The sequence below is a fragment of the Leptidea sinapis genome, chromosome 35 (assembly GCF_905404315.1).
Source record: "Leptidea sinapis chromosome 35, ilLepSina1.1, whole genome shotgun sequence".
NCBI lineage: Eukaryota > Metazoa > Arthropoda > Insecta > Lepidoptera > Pieridae > Leptidea > Leptidea sinapis.
Window position 1 is genome coordinate 7,839,402 of NC_066299.1, and position 15,358 is coordinate 7,854,759.

The 15,358-nt window shown below is 34.9% G+C and overlaps 1 protein-coding gene and 1 non-coding gene across 2 annotated transcripts in view; both read left to right on the forward strand.

Moving 5' to 3' along the window:
* The window catches only part of LOC126975223 (probable JmjC domain-containing histone demethylation protein 2C), a 95,897-nt gene that overhangs the window by 6,624 nt on the left and 73,915 nt on the right, over nt 1–15,358 (forward strand). The window lies entirely within an intron of this gene.
* Nucleotides 12,160–12,233, forward strand: Trnaa-ggc (transfer RNA alanine (anticodon GGC)). The gene has a single exon. It is a non-coding gene; the product is annotated as a tRNA-Ala (tRNA).

Here is a 15,358-nt window from a genome sequence, read left to right on the forward strand (position 1 = left end):
AAGTTTATCAAGTATACTGGCAGAGTTGCCGCGTTGGATAGCAAGATCCTTTGACCGAAATAGCAGCCAGCGCAACGCTAGGGTTTCCAGTAGCCCTTTTGAGGCGCGTAGTCCGTATATAATACTTTGTACATTCCCCGTGCCTCTGGACCCCACGGGCCAAGCGTCTCGACATCAAACGGCACCAAGATGTAAGAGTCACTGAGATCGAGACTGTCTTCGGCAGTCGAAGCAGCAAACCCAGCACCAACTGACGTAACTTGGACATGAGAAGGACCAGAGTATTATTAAGGTTGCATATTATTCCGAATTTTTTTTAAAGTTCCTGAAGGAGAACAATACTAAATTTATGAGTACAATGTCGAGGGCATTAGCTTTAACTAGCTAACTTCATAGCAATTTTAGCTTAAGTTTTTATACATCCCTACTATAATAATTATATTATAAATGTGAATGTAAGTTTGTTTGTAACGCTTTTACGCCGACGCTACTGAAGCGATTTTGTTGAAATTTGGTACAGCGATAGACTAGACATAGGCTACATTTTATCCCGGAAAAATCAATGGTTCCCGCGGGATTTGTAAAAATTTAAATTCACGTGGATGAGCTATAACTAAACTAATAGTAGGTTTAGCTTGCCATAGCAATCTTATTCGAAATAATATGATTCATTTGCTTAATATGTTGGGAACGGGAGCAAAAACGGGAACAGAAACTGTAATAAGACATGAGATAATCTTCAATTCAAAACTGGCTTATTATTTTTTTAAAAAACTTCAAGAAGTCGCGGGCATCAGCTAGTACATAATAAAGCTACACAGCGTTTCGAAAACAACAAAGGTTTCACACTGCCTGTTATATTTTATTAGTGTACTTATTGTAATACATACTACATATCTATTTACTTTTTAGGGTTAGCGAAATTAGCAAATATTATTTTAATCGATTGCCTACGGCAGAAAAAGATTAAAATAGTAATTTTAATTTGAAAGTTATTGCAATTCTACACTATATAAATATTAAATAAGGTCACTTAAGATAAAATCTGGTTTTAATTAATATATATATTACATATTATTATAATGAAAAAAAAAGATTAATATTCTTAAACGATTTTCGATATACCCTCAAAACTCGAGTTAATTCGCATCGATCAGACATCGCAGTGATTATATCGACACAATTATTATCCAGCTGATAGTGGAGTTGTGCAAGTGGCAAGTGGCGTGCACAAAGATCGGCAGGGCGAGGGCAGAAAGTAGGTCGGCGGGGAGGTGCGGGGCAGGGGGAGCCCTTAGGCCACTTATCACGACGGTGCCACGGTAGGGAAAGCGTATATATATATCTCTTCACTAGATTTTTGGTTGCTATTTTAGACGATGCATGGGCAAACCCATTAAATTGATAATATCACAGATAATCTAAACTAACTATGGATAATATGATTTTTTTTATGATAGTAAGGGACGAGACGAGCAGGACGTTCAGCTGATGGTAATTGATACGCCATGCCCATTACAATGCATTGCCGCTTAGGATTCTCAAAAAAAACAAAAATTCTGAGCGGCACTACAATTGCGCTCGTCACCTTGAGACATAAGATGCTAAGCATCATTTGCCCAGTAATTTCACTAGCAACGGCGCCCTTCAGACCGAAACACAGTAATGCTTACACATTACTGCTTCACGGCAGAAATAGGCGCCGTTGTGGTACCCATAATCTAGCCGGCATCCTGTGCAAAGGAGCCTCCCACTACATAGAAACGACGATGACGACGATTTAACAATGAATTCAAGCTCTAAAAGTTGATGCATCCAATATAGGATATAAGTTATATTTATACAATTTTTATTTTTACTAGTTTATTTGACTTTGACTTTTGTCTTTGATGGGACGCAAAATGAAGAAGGCATTGCCTGGTTACCTAAATCAAATTTCAAAAATTATAAGTATAAATACCAAAACTGATTTTACCATGCGCTACTTACTACATTAGTTGAACTTATATGAGAAAAAAATATGTTTACAAACTGCAAATCGATAATCCTTCAAAAAATAGTATGTATTTTACAAAATATTTGTAATAAGGTTAGATGTTTTCAAAGATATGATTTGAAGAACTCTTGATTTCAAAGTCAAAGTCAAAACTTAAGTGAATAATAGTAAAGTGTTAAGTATTTGTTTAAGATAATGATCTATTTACGATCACGATGTTCCAATAAAAGATAAATTTAAACTTTCAACTTAGTATACTGAGGTAACTATTGCATAATAATGTTATGCTGTTACATTTAGGTACATATATAATTATTTGTCATTGCTTAGTTAAATTATGTAAGTACGTACATAAATTTTAACATAGTAAGTGATACACGATGAAAATATTGTGATATTATACTTTTTGTTTAATCCATTTTTACAATGTTCAAGTACATAGTCCTTCTATTCTATAGGTATTCCACAATGACAGATCAAATAATAATTTTAATTTTATTCAACTAAATTATGTGAAACTAATATGTACCTATATAAAATAGACATTAGTATGTGAATATGTGTTTGAAAAAGGAAGTTATGCGGTGTTATAAATGTCACTTCACAGTATTGTAAGGAGAGGATATATTTCTTCAAAAGATCATGGTTTTAACCTTTCTGTTATGATAGATTAACACTCAAATAATGTTGACTCATGTTATTTATATATCTTAATATATATATTTCTTGTCTGCGTGTGTATGTCACTGCACTCCTCTTAGACGGCTGGACCGATTTTGATGGAACTTTCTGTGTGTCTTCAGGTGGATTCGAGGATGGTTTAGATTCACAATTGAACTACCTCCTAAACGGCGGGACCGATTATGATGATATTTTTGGGTGTTCCAGTGAATTTGAGATTGGTGTGTGTCTTCAGGTGGATTCGAGAATGGTTTAGATTCACAATTAAACTACATCCTAAACGGCTGGACAGATTTTGATGATTTTTTGTTTGTTTCAGTGAATTTAAGATTGGTTTAGATTCTCAATTCCGTCCATGTTATATAATTCTCCTGCTCATGTGTATGTTAGTGAACTCCTCCTAACGGCTGGACCAATTTTTCAAATTTAAGACGTGTGTACAGGACAACGTCTGTCGGGTCCACTAGTATATATATATATAATTTATATAGAAACTCAGGGCGCCATTTAGACTACGTTCTTGCAAACTTAGTTCTTGCTCTTGACTATATTTTTAATACATCTCATTTTTAAAACTTAATTTTGACGGCATTTCAATAAATCGTGTGTTACTGTAAAGATTGGTAGTAGAATGTCTCTTTTATTTAATACATCATCTTTAAATGCACGCTGTGGCTGCTCGCTCATTTATTTTGTTTGTCTGCGTCTCCCCATACTATGATACACAGTATGATAATACCGACTGTTCTTAACCAATATAAATGAAATTCAATGTACTCTTACATTTACTTAGACTCAAATTAGTTCGAACCAATGATATTATATTATACTACAAAAGGTACTAAATAAGGTATAAATATCATTGGTTGGAACGTTTTAAATATCCAAATGAATTTTCTTACTCTGTTCGTAACTTTTTCGCGTTGTTGGTTATTTTGGTCAAATATAACACACATATATGTATATATAGCACACACACACTATCTATCCCATTTGGGTGAGTACTATCATTAATAGTTAAACAAATAGTATATGTAATTGGTTTTTATCGTATGTGAGTTAATATTCTTGTAGCCCATTTCCTACTTTGGGAATACTATAAAAACCACCGTCCACCAGCCGTATGATCAGCGTTTGAAAGTATTTCAGATAATGAAACCCTTAGTTTACACAGTTCGTTAAATAAGATTGTAAAGAGTAAAAACAAGGAGGGTTCAGTAAAATATCTTATTAAATATCGGTGGAGTGAACAATGTTATTTGATATTACATGCCATGAGTTGGGTAATGAAACAAACAATCGCAGATCGTAAGATGAGTGTAAAGTGACACAAACAGACGGCTGAGCCATTGTCAGTGGCATTATTCTTGATAGCGTCACTATTCACCGTATAAGGTTACGTTCGACCTCGCCAGCAGTCGGAACTCGGCACTCGGCAGGCCCTTCGCAACCTCCGCGGCCTCTACGAACTACTCTCCGGTGTACCATCGATTTGAAACACGTTTCATAAACCATTGGTTTTGAATTTATATCATAACAGCGACCGTCCGAGACATCGTCCTTTTATAGCGGTCACAGATTTGGTTTACGTGAAAATAAAAACGTTTAGTTTGAGGCTATGTTTTGGTGCCGTTTCTGCTCTGTGCGTCACTCAACTGAGCATAACATAACTATGTGAAGTACCAAAAAATATTTTTTTGGAGAGGAGGAAAATACATTGACGTATTGAAGACCCCGAAACCTATAGGTCAGGCTCGGGTGTTAACACCCCCTACCGACTAAAAATCACTTCTGTGCTGTCAGCTCAAAAGAGACTACGTTGTCACCCTCGAATTATGTAACGAGTTAAGGAGGCTCGAGTCGCCTAAGCGAGAGAAAAATATACCAGAGCAATAAATTATATAATGTTATGTATATAAGTATAAATTATACACAATTATAATTTTTAATGCATTTAACATGTTATCAGTCTATGAATATTGAACAAAAAAAGTATTTACCTAAAATAATTAACTTCGCCTTAATGAATGTTTCACATTCGTTTTTTTTATTTAAGTATATAATATCTATATTCTCTCCTAGCGCTAGCCAGCTTATTCGGTTTTGATGACTCTGAGTATAGTAATATAGCATATATTACATTCTCAAATGTATTTGTTCTGCTTTGAACCTCGAAATTGGCTGTATGTATTTCAGAACTTAACTGGGACGTATATATACGTGACGCGTATTATGCAGAGGAAAGTGAAAACACTGCGCTTGAAAGTGAAACTGCCATTGTTATTTAAATTTTAATAATCCCTAATAATTTGAACACGTACGCTTATTCAAATCTTTCTTTTTGAAGAATCTTACGCCGGAATCGTCCACTACATTTTCTGTCTATGATTTGACAAAACTGGACAACATTGATAATATTTTTGATTTCGTACAGACCCTTAGATTTCCAAAACGGTGTTTGCTCGTTACGGTTCACACTATTACGACTTAATATTATGGGTATGGTTATAAAATGATGGTTGGTATAGAAGCATCCGATAAGTAAGTTTTGTTTGTTCAACGTTCAATTAAAACAAGTCGTGCGAGCTGAGACGTAATGATTGTTACACGCACACAGAGACCTCATTGTTACAATTATCACGCTGATATTAACTACTCTTTGTTCGCTCCTAAACATAATCACGTAGTTAATATAGATAAATGTTAACGTAATACCAAAGTTGGTGTAAAGTGGTGTACTGCATCGTATAATTTAATTGATGGTCTACTGTGTCGAAGATGCTTGGCTTGTTCTTTCACCTTCGCGTGGCGCCTGTAAGTGCGAGAGAGAGCGTGATATTGGCAATGCCGCTCCCTCATATAATAACTGGTCTTACCAAGAAAAGCTAAAGGATAGTCTTTTGTTATTAGAATTAGTCTTTTGAGTTTTACTACTACGTGCTCAGTCGTGTGTTTACGCGGACGAAATCGCAGGTAGCAGCTAGTTATATATTATAATTATTATAGCTTTATGTAATGAATAATAACTTATCTTTCTTAATACTTATGCATCTTAAAAATGTAATAAGTAATCTGTATTTGTTTATTGTTCTGTATTAACGTCGAATTGTTAAATACGAATGCTATTTGAATAAAGTGTGACTGAGAAAAAAATGTGCATGCCTAGAGGTTGGAAATAGCATACCAGCCGAATGCTCGACTCGACCTAAATTCTTTGATATCTCTCTTGTATTAGTAGGTCTTGCCTACTCTTGTAATTATGTCAAACAAATATATTTAATTAAATTCTGCGCTGTTAGTTGTAATGTGGGTTGTTTTGTTTTTTATAATATAATTCAATAACATCAATTTAAAGTGCAACTCACAAAATAAGTATAATAGCACAAGCACGGTTAGTAGTTGGTAGGTACTTATAACTAGTAATAGTAACTTTGACCTCGATAAGTTTCCTTATCACGTGTGTGACATTTTGACCTTTAATCTCAAGAATTAAGAACACACCAGCTTGGCCTTTCATTATATTAAAGTTATCATTCTAAAAGTAGGGGAGACCGGGGATGGTCGACTGCTTTTTTTTACTATATCACACAGTAGTTTTGAATGGTTCGCCAGTGTCTCTCAGCAGTAGTGAAAACGTACCAAAATGTTTAACACGAACACGTAATTTGTGTGGGTAATCAGTAACACATTTACAAATTCTTACGCATATTATATAGGTATGCATTTGATACATAAGGTGTACCTTTGTGATGGCTTGCTTCGGGACGTGCAATTATATGGTAGCATCGCTTGCAGTGATGACTTATTTATGTATTGTATATGTATTTGGTGGTTTGCCCTTCATTAGAAACATCATGACATAATATATATAAAATTATCGTTTCCCAGTGATCGTTACCAAACTCCTCCGAAACGGCTAAACTATTTGTTTGAAAATTTGTGTGTATATCGGGTAGGTTTGAGATTCGTCGAACATCTATTTTTCATACCCCTAAATGATAAGGGTCACCCATAAATTTTTCTTCTTTTTTTTAACTTTTTTTATTTTATTATGATTCAGCATTAAAAATAGATAAAACTTCACCAGTCTACGACCAACACCTATTTTTGTATCGCGATTTTAATATTATTCTATTCCATCCACAGATTGCATACAGTTGCAATATGGCCATCGAATATAATGATTATTGTAGAACGATAAATTTTATGTACCTACAATATATTTGGTAGGTCTGACAATCGGTTATTTTTTTTAATCCCAAATATTTTAATAATTGTTTTTTTTTATTACTTTATATGGCAATACAACGTTTGCTGGGTCAGCTAGTAGCTTTATAATAATATTGTATATGATTTTGTTAACTACTGTGCTTATGATTCCTTAAAAAATACTTCCGGTATCGTTATTCGTAACATGTAATTCCTTGCTGAAAAAGATCGCCTATAGTCAACACTCAACATTGTGACACTCGCTTACAGATCCAGCTGTAGACATCTTTCATGGTGCCTTTGAATTCAAGCAAAAAAATAGTGAATAATAAGAGACTTTTAAAGTAAATAAAATATTTATATATGAATCGGACTATTCGAGTTTATATTAAGAATCAGTGTATGTTAATCAAGTGTAATGTATCCATATTACAGATTGATGTAAGACGTACCAGCTGTAAATATACCCATGTTAAAGTGTATTTAATGTGACAGTAACTGATAAATAAATAAATATAGTAAGAATACTTCATAAATGTTACCGTCTTCGCATAACGTTACAAGCCGCTCGCGGTGTCGCGGTCGTGTTTATTTTAGCGTACTCTGCGTTGGTATAAGTATTACATAACACAGTGGACTTGTTTATATCTCTATTTTGGTACTGTACTGTTTTGAGCACTGAACACTCCATATTGTATCAACTAAATATTTTGATAATTCTACGACCTCCTGAGAATCTTTGAGACAAACAGATCTACAAACAACAAAGCGTAAATTAAATTTAACATGCTTCTTTAAGGCCAACATTGATCTTGTTCCTTCTCTAATTTTTAAAGGCTCTAACTTGAGGCGTGCCTATCACCTAATATTAAGTGACCTATACGCTCGTTCTACCTCCTAAGCTATAGTAGGGTCGGCACAAACAGTTGCCTTAACAGAGTAAATCGCAATCTGCTTAATTAACGATCTCAATCAAATCAAGTATGCAGTACAACGATCTTAGAGTGAAGACAAAAGAGACAATGTAGCATACCATGCAATAAGAAATCAGTCGGTGATGGAACGTGCAGCGCTGGCTTGCTGGCTGTCCAACAGGAAATGATGCGGACACGCGACGCGACCTAACGGAGCGTGACACGAGAAATTAACTGTTATTTATATCTACGGTTTGTAACCTGTTGCCACATTCGACAAACTAGGCTGTGTAATATTTGGATCGTATAGACGCAACTGTCAAAACGTTCAGTGAAGCACGCAAAGCGAATCATCTATCTGTGTTATAAAACCGTCTCCCAGAATGCTCCGGAAAGTATCCTAGTTTATAGAAGAGTTTCTAACTTCTACTTTTAGGAAGGTATGAATGGCAGTAAGTAATTATAATATTTTCTGCATTTTTTTTTTTCGATAGTTAATTGACATTTGTGGCCACACTGTTGTAATGTGTCGAATCGGCGTAAATAGCTAGACATTGGGCCACCCAACACCGAAACTTATCAATGTTATTCGACTGATAATAACAATTGTTACATGAACTGAGGTAGTATACCAAATAGTGATATTGTTGTGTATGTCGCCGTCTTGTGGGGTCTTTTTTATATAATGTTTCCGTTGGTATAATTCCGAAATCTGTTTCAAGCATAAATATTTACTTTTCAATACTACTATTTTAAGAAGATTTTAAATCTTCTTAGTGACTGGAAAAAAATTACAGAAAAATTTAATTACTGAGAGGTGTTGCTCAAAAGATTTTGAACCTCTCAGGGGAATCAAAATTTATAGGATATTTTTCGATGACCAACATCTATTTTCAATACTTGGTAAGTAAAACCATCTTATACTACAATTATAGGGAAAAGTCTGAAAAGTATATATTTGTAATTAAGTCATAAAAACGGTCCAAATTTTGAATTAAGTTAACCGTGTCATGTGGGGTATGAATGGGATTCATTGGGAGAAAACGGATTTTTAGTTATTTTTATGATGCATATCGACTCATAACAAAGAATGATAAATAATCTTTTCATTTTTTATAATTATAATTTGGTCCTAATAACCGCACTTGTCCGTTTTTTTTTTAATTGAGTGTATTAGACCCCTTTTTGGCATTTGGTATAGAAATAAAATGCCGAATTAATTTAAACTACATCATTGTCTCAATGTAGTCAGATGTAAATCATTTCGGCGGCTGATGATTTTTTCTTCGTAAATCTCGTAATAGTTGTGTATAAATAAATAAGATAACCAGCCGTGACCGGCGAGCTGACCTCGCTCGGTGAGTGGTGGAATCAGCCGAAGGTTGGATGATTCGTTACAATCGTTACAACATCAATCATTACTACCGCTCATGACTTATCTTATTGCTCAGGTTTAAATAACATTGTATAATAAACTAGCCCATACCTACCGAAAGTGTTAATATATATAAAAGACGTGACACGTTGTTGGTCCGCGATGGACTCCTAAACTAATGAACGGATTTTAATGGGGATTACTTCATGTAGTGCAGTTTAGTCCAACTTGACAGATAGGATAGTTTTTATTTCGATTTGGGACCCACAATTATTTTTATTTTCAATATTTGTTTTGTTAGGACATATTTTCTATGAGAGCATTTAGTGACGCACGGTTTGACAGTTCTGCTGTGAAACAATTTCATTATAACAACAAGGAGCATACATTACGAAATATTTCTTGATGTTTTGAAATATTATTGACAAATTCATATAAAATCAGTATTTTATTTATTATTTACAGAACAACGTCTGTCGGGTCAGCTAGTACATATATATAATGAAAATGATATTTGTTTGACGTTCTATCACGCCTAAACCACTGATCGTATCGACATGAAACTACCACCATACGATACGAAATTTATCCTAGATGGTTTATGGCTACTTTTGTTTTATTGTTTCATTTATTTTCTTTTCAAAATCAACCAGCGAAGCGGATGGGAATGGCTAGTTTATATATATTTAAGTACCATTATTTCAGCCTCTCTCTCTCAGCCATTATTGTTATACATTGGTTATTTTAAATTTGAATAATCTTCGTGTTAGATACTATATAAATAAATGTCTATACCATTATTTCATGTTAAAAGTGTTCAGTGTTTACTTCGTTACATTTCGCAAAGGTTATTGTCCAGAACCGGCGCCCTTTCCCCCAATCCAACAACCCAAACCATAATGAAACTGTCTCCGAATAGATTTAATTCAGGAAGGTTCTGACATTGCTAGAGTCGGAGGATCCCTGTTCTTAATATCTCAGTTATGTAAGTAATATAATTATAAGCCTATAGATATTTGCGGGCTCGCTTTAATTAATATTTTGAAAGAAGAATGTTGCCACTATTACGTTGATCGTATAAAACTTTATCATTTACATTTTTTTACATAAATCATTGTATTTGTATCACTCTGTTCCAAATAAGATGTTATTTCGAGATAATGTTCTTCAGGCTAATTTTCTAGCAAGTTCTACTGTAACTTCTCTAACATTTTTTGATATGTCGAATATTGGATATATATATGTGTGTACTTGGATGTTTGCGGACTAAAACAGTTTCTTTGAAATTTCCAGCTATATTTGTAATGAATTGTGCTATAGCCATAGCTATCTTAAAATAAAATGTGTCTGAGAAAGGTTTTTACCTTAAAAATCAAACCAAAACTAAACATCACTACATTGTAAACGCTTTGGAAATTGAAAATCAATCGTATGCCAAATCAAAAATAGCCCACGATGGCTCTATTCCAAATTCCATAATTCAACAAGTTACGCTTACATAATTTATGTGTGTATAATGTGCTGATAGATAACAAGCCGCGGTCTCACTGTTTACGTCTCTTTGTTGTGAGTGATAAGACTTGCCGACTACATAATCAATTTTTATCTGGGACAGTAAAGGACGAGACGAGCAGGACGTTCGGCTGATGGTTATTGATACGATCTGCCCATTACAATGCAGTGCCGCTCAGGATTCTTGAGAAACCCAAAGATTTTGAGCGGCACTACAATTGCGCTCGTCACCTTGCGGCATAAGATGTTAAGTCTTATTTGCCCAGTAATCGCACTAGCTACGGTGCCCTTCAGACAGTAACACAGTAATGCTTACACATTACTGCTTCACGGCAGAAATAGGCGCCCTTGTGGTACCCATAATCTAGCCGGCATCCTGTGCAATAGAGCCTCCTGGTAGATTTATTACGAGATTGGCCCAATGCACACTAGTTGTAACTCGAATCAAGTTTGAGTCATTTTTGTGGTTGCTATTTGGAAGCTAGCGAGTTAGAAGGAAATCAGTAAGTCCCTGAAAAATCACGTAAAACGCAGTAATAAAGGTATCCAACTTACACATTCATAGGCACCCATCCCATGGTGAACAATATATCTATTAAAATTCAACACAGCGGTAAGGTGTGTCAGAGTATTTAGGTATTCTTTTATTCTTCAGCACAGCTGTTGATGTTTGAACGCCTCGTACAATCCCGCGTCAACGGAATATTCACTGCACCTCACAACATTAATGATGCTGACCTATTTTCATGTTCACTGCGAGCATTCGTGTTTTACGACTTTTCCATGTGTTCTTTATGTCGTTATGGAGTTCTATAATCCGGAGGAGACTAGAAATTGGTGCAGTATTAGAAATATAAACGATTTTGTGTTCAAGCTAAACTGTCACTACCAAGATGTATTGAATGGTGAACGATATGAAAATGCTTGCAAGGTTGGGTCATATACAGAAGATGGATGAATGTATATTGGCAAATTTACCTAATTTACCTAAGCGTACAATAATACTCTTTGTACCGAAAGTGCAGTATGGTTGGTAATACAGTGTGGTTTTCCATACGTACAAAAAAGGCGTACATTTCTCGATCAGGTCGCTGATCTATGGACGAGGACCCAGGTTTAAAGATCAGGAATAATATGGCATGTTTGAAAGGTTTCATGCTAGTTGTGGAGGTCAGTCAAGTGTGGAGTGGAATAATAAAAATACGGTTCCACTTTAGATAAGTGTATAGGCAGATGTGTGATCTCAATGTTATCATAAGTATTATCATAGTGATGACAATATTATGTTATGTTTTTAAAGTGATAACCCTCACTTCTAGGATTAATACACAAACAAAATTTGAAAATCAAAATTTTATGAACGGGAAATATTGGGGTTGAGCAGGTTATCAACTGTAAAGTAGATCCTGTAGATGAAGCCACAACCTGAGAGTTGAACAAAGCAAACAAGATTTTATAACGATACGTTACTCGAACGGTTGGCTCAGTTGGTTAGAGCACCGGTACGGCACGCCGGAGGTCGTGGGTCCGAGTCCCGCATCGTTCATAAAATTTTGTTTTTCATATTTTATTTGTGCATATTAATGATGATTATTGTGCTTAAGTTATATAAACAGGCTTAGTACATCACAATAATTGTTATAACATACTTCCCAACTATTATGTAATGGATTATTTTCGTTTATATTACGTACTAGCTGACCCGGCAAACGTTGTTTTTCCATATAAAGTATAATTCACGCGAGAGTTTTATAAGTAATAAAATATTGCCTATATTATAGCCTGTACATCATTTTGTTCTATTGTCAATAGTTTTTGCAGCGCACGCAAAAATAGGTTTTCGATTTTACACCTTGTGTTACAAAATAGCAATTTTATTACGGATCCCTAATTTTGAAAAAAAAACTACCTACTACCAAACACTGAAAGAATCGTTCAAATCCGACCAGTAGTACCAGAGATTAGCGCGTTCAAACAAACAAACAAACACTGCAGCTTTATAATATTAGTATAGATTAAATTATTATTAATGTCGATTGGCGAGTTACTAACACTTTACTATTGTATGATATTGAATGGATTATAACGGTACATTTACCTAAATTAATATTGTGAAATGTTGTTTGTATGTAACATATTATAAAACCGGTCGATCTGCATACCTACATCATATTAATAATATTAAATGTATCACGCGTTACTTGACGGAACATACTTAATATATATGCGTAGTGAATTGATTTCGAGTTACATTTATTGAAGTTGCTTTAATATTCGGTTATTATTAATAAACATTTATGCAACCCTTTCTCGGAATGGGCATACATAATTATATTGATATGACAGTCGGGCTAGAACTGCGTAATATAATATGTACATATACATATAGTATATACTGTTAATAAGGAGCGTTCAATCATACACAAACTCAAAAGTTGTATAGTCTTGTAGTTCAAATAATGACACAAGAAATTATTCCTTAAAAATCGAACAATCTTAAAAATATCGAAATTTATTGTCAAAGTCGCCCCGGTGAATACGAGTACAAAGTAAGCGTGTTTTTTTTATGAAAAAGGAGGACAAACGATTTATAAGTCACCTGATGGTAATTAAGTATTCAGAAAGTTGTTGCCAAAATATAAATAGAATAAATTTTTGATTGCTTGATAAAAAGCTCATGTTACTTGCAATATAGCTTCTATAGATAATTAAGTTTTTATAACGGTTATACATGCACAAAAAAAAGTGTGTGTGTACTTATGTATGCACGCAAGAAGATATAGTTCTTTGGCCTATTGAAGCAAAAATCATTCAAATGATTTATTCCTCGTGCTATTCTACGTTTGTAGAAAGAACGATATTGTAAAAATCTTGCAACGGTGGCTTTGACAATTAATTATTAAATAACGACTACGGTTGGTCGGGCTTGAACCCTTTGCCTATACTAATAATGGACGAAGAAACCAAAAAAAAAAAACGAATGACGCAAACGTCAGAAAATTTTAGGAACCAGCGTCAACCTGTTACTTTTGTGTTCCAGTGATGCGCGCGCATCTTAAAATTTCACTCTCATCATTTTTTAAAGAAGCATAACTTGAAAAAGAACAATTTCTTTTTTAAATAGGTATTAAGCATAGGAAAGTGTAGTGTAACATAATAACGAGTTATGTGTATTCATTTTGTAGAAAATGTTGGCCAATAAAGGGGCGGCCTTGTGCCGTTGTTCCGAGTTGCGACATTAGCGCGGCACCGTCTATCATTCTTGGCCGCGGTCGTTCAACTTTCCCCTTTGTATCTGTATCACCTCTTGTCGCTTTCGGTTCCTCCTTCACAACTACTGCAACTGGACCGCTCGCGACGCGGATACAAACTTACTATTGATATATTTAATGATTTGGAACGTCAAACGGCGTGTGATTTTTATTTTTTATATTATACTTATCGCTCGACCCGACGTCGTTCAGCGTAGGGTTGCGAAGATTTTCTGGGAGATGTAATTCTAGAGTATGTCTGATTTCAAAGAGGATAAATAAATAAGTACAAATGAATAGGTAATAAATATGTTATTTTGTTTAGTTATTTAGTAAAAAGTATTTGTTTTATCTTTACGAGCATCTGCCAAAATGTCAGTGTATGTAGCTTGCTCCATCATAGTATACATTATAAAATACACCTACACATGAATTAGAGTACACTACTCTATTTTGAAACTCAATTTACGAACATAGCCGAGCATAACATTTGTTTTTCGAGAGGAGGAAAATACATTTACGTATTGAAGACCCCGATACGGGGCCCATATATCGGGCTCAGGTGTAAACACCATATCCGACTAAAAACCTCCTCTGTGCTGATAGCCCTAAGGGCTTTTACAGCGAAGCCTATGGCCTCTAAGGCCCCAATCAATACCCCTTGAATTTATCACTTCAGCATCCTAAGTTATTCTTCTTAACTTCAGCTTGACCACATTTCATAATGACGATAACGACATTATTATACTGTGGCGATTCAGTTGCCATCGATGACCTATATTCGTATAACAACAACAAGAGAGACGTATTCAAAACTGGCGTAATATAAGAGGCACGTTAATATCCAACCCCAATCTGTAGCTACGAGCTACGCCAAATGAGCGGTGCTCAGAACTAGGTCAAAATGCGAAGGGATGGAATTGGGACGTGCCCTAGGGGCGAGATCAGTGTGCTTCGAGTGGGCTGAAGGCTTCCCAACAGCTCAACCGTAAAGTTTTAATGCCTCGAATTAATTTATGCTAGTGACAAGCGGCCGGATGTTTTTGTACACTGTTGGGTTTTTATGTACGGTATTCTGACGAGTTCGACACTGAGATAATCTGCATCTTAATATGACACATAAAATATCAGATAAATATATATTGAATACTAGCTGTTACCCGCGGCGTCGTCCGCAGTCACCAGTGTAACCATATTAGGTAATAATTGGTGTTCTTATGTTGCCACATGCACATAATATCTCTCATCATTAAGGCAGCGTTCGTAAGAAACGTTTTTGTTCGTCTTACTTTGCGAAAAAGTATATTCATTTTTAGGTTATTATGTATATAGTATATGACACTCACTAATAATGTGGCTTTCTATTTGTAAGAAAATTTCCAAATCGGTTCATTAGATCCAGAGATTACCTATCTCATGC